This window comes from Nerophis lumbriciformis, linkage group LG25 (genome assembly GCF_033978685.3).
Source record: "Nerophis lumbriciformis linkage group LG25, RoL_Nlum_v2.1, whole genome shotgun sequence".
NCBI classification, from domain to species: Eukaryota; Metazoa; Chordata; class Actinopteri; order Syngnathiformes; family Syngnathidae; genus Nerophis; species Nerophis lumbriciformis.
Window position 1 is genome coordinate 8,014,071 of NC_084572.2, and position 5,930 is coordinate 8,020,000.

A 5,930-nucleotide genomic window follows, 5' to 3' on the forward strand; every position below is an offset into this window, starting at 1 on the left:
CTTCAAGAATCGAATCGTTTACCCCAAGAATCAATTCTGAATTGAATTGTTCCTCAAAGAATCGATTCTGAATCGAATCATTACCTTCAAGAATTGAATCTAAATCGAATCGTTACCCCAAGAATCTATTCTGAATCGAATCATTACTCCCAAGAATTTTATTAAATTGAATGTAATATAAACATTTATCAGCGTTGTTTGTGTATTTTATGGAGGAATGTACTTAATCATTGAACTTGCACCCAATATTATTAAAAAAGTATTGAGATTGAATCAAAAATCGCTTTGAATCGAGAATCAATTCGAAATCGAATCGTAACCCCCAAGAATCGAATCTGAATTGAATTGTTATCTCGAAGAATCGATTCTGAATAGAATGGTTGCCCCTAAGAATTGAATTGTTAGACTGAATAATTGATTCTGAATTGAATCATTACCTTCAAGAATCGAATCGTTAACTCCAAGAATCAATTCTGAATCGAATCATTACTCCAAGAATCGATTCTGAATCGAATCGTTCCCCATAAGAATTTAATTATTTACCCCAAAGAATTGATTCTGAATCAAATCATTACCTTCAAGAATTTAATCTAAATCGAATCGTTACCCCCAAGAAACGATTCTGAATCTAATCGTAACCGCCAAGAATCGAATTTGAATTGAGTTATCCCCAATAATCGATTCTGAATAGAATGGTTCCCCCTAAGAATTGAATCGTTACACTGAAGAAGTGATTCTGAATTGAATCGTTAACCCCAAGAATCAATTCTGAATCAAATCGTTACTCCAAGAATCGATTCTGAATTGAATCGTTACCCCTAAGAATTGAATCGTTACCCCAAATAATTGATTCTGAATCGAATCCTTACCTTCAAGAATTTAATCTAAATCGAATCGTTACCCTCAAGAATCAATTCAGAATTGAATCGTTACCCCAAGAATAGATTCGGAATCGAATCATTACCCTAAGAAACAAATCTGAATTGAAGTGTTCACCCTAAGAATCGAATCGTTACCCTGAAGAATTGATTCTTAATCGAATCATTAGCTTCAAGAATCGATTTGTTACCCCCAAGAACCATTTCTGAATCGAATCATTCCCCCTAAGAATCGAATCGTTACCCCAAGAATCGATTCTTCGATTCTTCAATTTGAGACTTGTAACAAATTGAATGTAATACAAACATTTATCAGAGCTGTTTGTGTATTTTATGGCGGAATGTAGTTAATCATTGAACTTGCACCCAATATTATTTTAAAAGTATTGAGTTTGAATCAAAAATTCCCTTGAATCGAGAATCAATTCTAAATCTGATCGTAACCCCCAAGAATAAAATCTGAATTTAATTGTTATCTCCAAGAATTGATTCTGAATGGAATGGTTCCCCCTAAGAATCGAATCGTTACACTGAAGAATTGATTCTGAATCGAATTATTACCTTCAAGAATCGAATCGTTAACCCCAAGAATAAATTCTGAATCGAATTATTACACCAAGAATCGATTCTGAATCGAATCGTTACCCCAAAGAATTGATTCTGAATGGAATCATTACCCTCAAGAATTTAATATCTAAATCGAATCGTTACCCCCAAGAATCAATTCAGAATCGAATCGTTACCCCAAGAATCGATTCTGAATCAAATCGTTACCCCCAAGAATTGTATCAAATCGAATGTAATACAAACATTTATCAGAGCTGTTTGTGTATTTTATGGAGGAATGCACTTACTCATTGAACTGGCACCCAATGTTATTAATAAGGTATTGACTTTGAATCAAGAATCGAAAATCAATTCTAAATCGAATCGTAACACTCAAAAATCGAATCTGAATTGAATTGTTCACCCTAAGAATCGAATCGTTACCCTGAAGAATGGATTCTTAATCGAATCATTAGCTTCAAGAATCGATTCATTACCCCCAAGAACCAATTCTGAATCGAATCGTTCCCCCTTACAATCGAATCATTACCCCAAGAATTCCATTCGAGAATTGTATGAAATTGAATGTAATATAAACATTTATCAGCGCTGTTTGTGTATTTTATGGAGGAATGTACTTAATCATTGAACTGCCACCCAATATTATTATTGAGGTATTGATTTTGAATCGAGAATCGGCTTGAATCGAGAATCAATTCTGAATCAAATTGTTGCCTATAAGAATCGAATCTGAATTGAATTGTTATCTCCAAGAATCGATTCTGAATAGAATTGTTCCCCCTAAGAATCGAATCGTTATACTGAAGAATCAATGCCGAATCAAATCGTTACTCCAAGAATCGATTCCGAATTGAATCGTTACCCCTAAGAATAGAATCGTTACCCCAAAGAATTGATTCTGAACCCAATCATTACCTTCAAGAATTTAATCTAAATCGAATCGTTACCCCCAAGAATCAATTCGGGATCGAATCGTTACCCCCAGGAATCGAATCTGAATTGAATCGTTACCCCTAAGAATTGAATCGTTACCCCAAAGAATTGATTCTGAATCAAATCATTACCTTCGAGAATTTAATCTAAATCGAATCGTTACCCCCAACAATCAATTCGGAATCGAATCATTACCCCAAGAATCGATTCTGAATTGAATTGTTCCCCCTAAGAATCGAATCGTTATACTGAAGAATCAATTCCGAATCAAATCGTTACTCCAAGAATCGATTCCGAATTGAATCGTTACCCCTAATAATAGAATCGTTACCCCAAAGAATTGATTCTGAACCCAATCATTACCTTCAAGAATTTAATCTAAATCGAATCCTTACCCCCAAGAATCAATTCGGGATCGAACCGTTACCCCCAGGAATCGAATCTGAATTGAATCGTTACCCCTAAGAATTGAATCGTTACCCCAAAGAATTGATTCTGAATCAAATCATTACCTTCAAGAATTTTATCTAAATCGAATCGTTACCCCCAACAATCAATTCGGAATCGAATCGTTACCCCAAGAATCGATTCTGAATTGAATCGTTACCCCAAGAATCAAATCTTAATTGAATTGTTCACCCTAAGAATCAAATCGTTACCCTGAAGAATTGATTCTAAATCGAATCATTAGGTTCAATAATCGATTTGTTAGCCCAAGAACCAATTCTGAATCGAATCGTTCTCCCTTAGAATCGAAACGTTAACCCAAGAATCGATTATTCGATTTGAGACTTGTCTCAAATCCAAACATTTACAAACAAATTACAACATTTACAAATAGAATGGTTCCCTCTAAGAATTGAATCGGTAACCCCAAGAATCAATTCTGAGTCGAATCGTTACTCCAAGAATCGATTCTGAATCGAATCGTTACCCCCAAAAATTGATTCTGAATCGAATCATTACCTTCAATTTTTTATAAACATAATATGAATTTTTTTTTAAAAAGAGAAAAGATTTTGTGATGATAAAAATATCAATGTAATCATAGTAGTATTGACTAGACACACTCCTGTACTTGGTATCATCACAGTGGATGTCAGGTGTAGATCCACCCATGGCGTTTGTTTACATTGTGACGCCGGTGAGCTATTGTATCCTCCCACGGTGTGTAGTGAAGCATGTTTAGCTATTCCTCGTCCTCCAGTGATAACGCTACTTGTAAGAAACTTACTTTCTGAGGGTGTTTCAGTGTTATAACTTTACTTTTATCTTTACTTTTTACATCAAAAATGCGTCCGTTCTCCCTTTCCTGTCTACACACTGTGTCTGCTTGTAAGTACTCTGTGTGTGTGCGCTGCCGAACATGCTCCTCTGCAGGTAAAACCAGCAATGTCATGACCGGGAACCGGTACTTTTCAAAACAGAGTATAGTACCATTTTTGATTCATTAGTACAGTGATGCTATACTAGTACAACCCTAGTATGATCACATTAAAAGTTGGAAAAAAAAGACATTTAAGTTGGTTTTGAAAAAGATTAAGTTGAGGCTGAATTAGCTGAAAAAGAGGAGTTTTGGATACGCAAACACAGTTTATTACTGATGTCATCACTTAGTCATGTTACTGTATGCTTTATAAAACATCATCTCTGTCTACATCAGGGGTGTCCTAACTTTTTCCCACCAAAAAATGAAAAGTTACATTCATACTTTTTTTTGTACATTGAAGACACTAAATCCAATATAATGTACACCATATGCTAAGCTAACGTATATTCCGGACTATAAGCCGCTACTTTTTTCCTACGTTTGGAACCCCGTGGTTCATAAAACGGTGTGGCTTATTTATGGATTTTTTCCATTGCTGACGGCCGTGATACAAATAGTTCATAAAATACACCGAAAGGTGTGTTATTTTTTGGACCAGTTGGCTCAGTGTTATTCTGTTGGGAGCTCTGAACCGGAAGTAGAAGTGCCGTTCCGTCTTCAAAGCCGTCCATGGCGTTTTCTACTCGTACGGATTCTCCGTGCATCGCTCCAAGCAACGTTTGTAAGTTTTACAATGCAGCTAAAACAATTCATACTTACTAAAGCCGTCCCGTGTGGATGCTATCGTAATATAATCAAGCTAGTGTCGTTAGCATTAGCTAACATGCTAACACATTTAGGACAGTGTTAGTATCATTAACTGACAATAACATTCTTTTTGTATTGCTTCAGTCGCACAAATTCCTCAGTAAATTCACCAAAACGTCACCGTGGAGTTAGTGGTTGGAGTGTCCGCCCTGAGGTGGACACCGAGTCACACCAAAGACTAAAAAAATGGGAGCCATTACCTCCCTGCTTGGCACTCAGCATCAAGGGTTGGAACTGGGGGGTTAAATCACCCAAAAAAGTATTCCCGGGTGTGGCCACCGCTGCTGCTCACTGCTCCCCTCACCTCCCGGGGTGGGGGTGATCAAGGGTGATGGGTCAAATTCGGAGAATAATTTCGCCGCACCTAGTGTGTGTGTGACAATCATTGCTACTTTAATGTATTAACTTAATTGAGTCTGTTTAGCTGATTGGAGACTTCTGTTTTGTTCGATCACCCGTTTTACTGCCGCGTTACAGACAATTCGGTAGGTTGTGAGTTCAAACCCCGGCCGGGGTCATACCAAACACCACAAAAATGGGAGCCATTACCTCCCTGCTTGGCACTCAGCATCAAGGGTTGGAATTGTGGGTTAAATCACCAAAAAAAGTATTCCCGGGCGCGGCCACCGCTGCTGCTCACTGCTCCCCTCACCTCCCACGGGGGTGATCAAGAGTGATGGGTCAAATGCAAAGAATAATTTCACCGCACCTAGTGTGTGTGTGTGACAATCATTGCAACTTTAACTTCCATCCATCCATCCATCCATTTTCTTCCGCTTATCCGAGGTCGGGTCGCGGGGGAAGCAGCCTAAGCAGAGAAACACAGATTTTCCTCTCCCCAGCCACTTTGTCCAGCTCTTCCCGGGGGATCCCGAGGCGTTCCCAGGCCAGCCGGGTTAAATCACCAAAAATCATTCCCTGGGCGTGGCCACCGCTGCTGCTCACTGCTCCCCTCACTTCCCAGGGGGTGATCAAGGGTGATGGGTCAAATGCGGAGAATAATTTCACCACACCTAGTGTGTGTGTGACAATCATTGCTACTTTAACCCATTAACTTAATTGAGTCTGTTTATCTGACTGGAGACCGTGACTTCTATTTTGTTTGATCAGCCGTTTTACTGCCGTGTTACAGACAATTAAGGTATGTAAATAAACATTTACGGAACATTTCTGTGTAAATAAGTTTGTAATATTAAGTTTGTATCCAATATATATGGAAACATGTTTGTTTATTCTAAAATGTAGTGGGTGCGGCTTATATTCAGGTGCGCTTTATAGTCCGGAAAATACGTTTGTTTTTTTTGGGGGGGGGGAGGGGCGACATCTTAGCTTTTGTGTTATTGTGTTAAATCTTATATTCTTCATTATTAATGAATTCATTTGATTCTGAGAAGAAGAAAAACTATCTGCCGGCC

At 38.0% G+C, this 5,930-nt stretch overlaps 1 protein-coding gene across 1 annotated transcript in view; it reads right to left on the minus strand.

Annotated features, from left to right (window-relative positions):
* Nucleotides 1–5,861: 5,861 nt before the first annotated feature.
* Nucleotides 5,862–5,930, minus strand: part of LOC133621540 (chemokine-like protein TAFA-2) — a 142,017-nt gene continuing 141,948 nt past the window's right edge. Inside the window, exon 6 of the mRNA XM_061983629.1 lies at nt 5,862–5,930. This exon is cut by the window's right edge and continues 456 nt beyond it. The gene's annotated coding sequence lies outside the window, so the exon portion shown is untranslated.